The sequence below is a fragment of the Populus nigra genome, chromosome 2, assembly GCF_951802175.1.
Source record: "Populus nigra chromosome 2, ddPopNigr1.1, whole genome shotgun sequence".
Lineage (NCBI taxonomy): Eukaryota > Viridiplantae > Streptophyta > Magnoliopsida > Malpighiales > Salicaceae > Populus > Populus nigra.
Window position 1 is genome coordinate 15059916 of NC_084853.1, and position 2500 is coordinate 15062415.

Below are 2500 nucleotides of genomic sequence, written 5' to 3' on the forward strand. Positions count from 1 at the left end.
GGGAAATCGGCAGCGCAGATTTTTCGATGAACATGGGCTGGAAGATGGACTGTCCAGGCCAGGCAGGGAAATTCGTCAAGGGGACACGCTGACGAAACAGCGCTGGTTTAGACACGGTGGGTGCAGTGTTGGAATCGGCAGCGCCGACGAAATCGGCAAAGTCGGCAGAATCGGCAGCGGGTGCTGGCGATGAGTCTGGACGATTTATAGTCCAGGGCTTGATGGAAAAGACTGTTGGTCCAGACAATGGGGCAGTGGCAGCGCGAATTTGTGCAGCTGCAGGTTCGTCGGGGAAAATCGGCAGCGCAGATTTTTCGACGAACAGGGGCTGGGCGCTGGACTGGCCGGGCCAGGCAGGAAAATTCGTCAGGGGGCCACGCTGACGAAAACAGGGGCTGCGGAGTGGAAAATCGGCAGCGCAGATTTTTCGACGAACAGGGGCTGGACCGGCCGGGCCAGGCAGGAAAATTCGTCAGGGGGGCACGCTGACGAAAAGAGGGGCTGCCGCGTGGAAAATCAGCGGCGCAGATTTTTCGACGAACAGGGGCTGGACTGGCCGGGCCAGGCAGGAAAATTCGTCAGGGGGGCACGCTGACGAAAAGAGGGGCTGCCGCGTGGAAAATCGGCAGCGCAGATTTTTCGACGAACAGGGGCTGGACGCTGGACTGGGCCAGGCAGGAAAATTCGTCAGGGGGCACGCTGACGAAAAGAGGGGCTGCCGCGTGGAAAATCGGCAGCGCAGATTTTTCGACGAACATTCGTCAGGGGGGCACGCTGACGAAAAGAGGGGCTGCCGCGTGGAAAATCGGCAGCGCAGATTTTTCAACGAACATTCGTCAGGGGGGCACGCTGAGGAAAACAGGGGCTGCCGCGTGGAAAATCGGCAGCGCAGATTTTTCGACGAACAGGGGCTGGATGCTGGACCGGCCGGGCCAGGCAGGAAAATTCGTCAGGGGGGCACGCTGACGAAAAGAGGGGCTGCCGCGTGGAAAATCGGCAGCGCAGATTTTTCGACGAACAGGGGCTGGACTGGCCGGGCCAGGCAGGAAAATTCGTCAGGGGGGCACGCTGACGAAAAGAGGGGCTGCCGCGTGGAAAATCGGCAGCGCAGATTTTTCGACGAACAGGGGCTGGACGCTGGACTGGGCCAGGCAGGAAAATTCGTCAGGGGGGCACGCTGACGAAAACAGGGGCTGCCGCGTGGAATGGCAGCCTACACGCAGATGCGAATTCGGCAGCGCACGATGGCTTGAGCAGGTCATGGGTTCGACTTGGCGCGATCTGAAACCTGGACGAGGGACTGTCGACGCTGGACGAGCCAGCGCGGTGGCCTGTCGTGCCCCGTTCAGGGGGGGCCTGCCGCGGAGACAGCCCTCGCGGGCTCGACAGCGCAGGCCAGCGTCCCCGACGTCGCTGGCCGCGGCAGGCGAGCTGCCGGGGTTCCCGCATTCCTACAAGAAAACGTCGTGCTTTCCACATGAAACCAATCCAGTAAAATCAGCCATATTTTTATGAGGCTGCCCACTGAATTTGGGGTCATTCCGGGCCGGTTCCTAGTTTTGCGGATTTACTCGATTTCTAATGGTAGGAAAATTAAAACAAATACTTCCCGACCTCGAAAAATTCTGGGAAAATTAATGAAGGTGGATTGGATTTTTGCCAACCTCTGTGCAAAATTTCAGCTCAAAATACCAAGAAATGAATTTTTTAGAGGGGGGGTGACAGCTGGGACCTAGTAGTGTCTCCCCCTGCCAGAGCTGCAATGACACTTATTGCTCTTTAGGGAGCCACCAGGCCGGCGCCCCTCAAAGACCACACGCGCGCGCGCGCCCGCCCGCGCTGGGCGCTGGGGCGCTGGGGCGCTGGGGCCTGAGGGCCTGGGGCCCTTGGGGGCCCTTGGGCGCTTGGGCGCGCGCGCGCGGCCCCCGCAGCCATGCCGCGCTGCGCGACGCGCGGACAGCCCCTGCTGGCTTGCTCTCTCGCCCGCGGGGGGGCTGCCTTCGGGCCCTGGCCCCCCGCGTTCTGGCCTGCCCCCTGCGTGGGAGAGGCTAGGCGCTGCAGGGGCCAGCCCGACGTCGCTGGCCGCGGCAGGCGACAGCCCGACATCGCTGGCCGCGGCAGGCGACAGCCCGACATCGCTGGCCGCGGCAGGGGCCAGCCCGACGTCGCTGGCCGCGGCAGGCGACAGCCCCTGCTGGCTTGCTCTCTCGCCCGCGGGGGGGCTGCCTTCGGGCCCTGGCCCCCCGCGTTCTGGCCTGCCCCCCGCGTGGGAGAGGCTAGGCGCTGCAGGGGCCAGCCCGACGTCGCTGGCCGCGGCAGGCGACAGCCCCTGCTGGCTTGCTCTCTCGCCCGCGGGGGGGCTGCCTTCGGGCCCTGGCCCCCCGCGTTCTGGCCTGCCCCCCGCGTGGGAGAGGCTAGGCGCTGCAGGGGCCAGCCCGACGTCGCTGGCCGCGGCAGGCGAGCCGCCGGGGTTCCCGCATTCCTACAACAAAACGTCGTG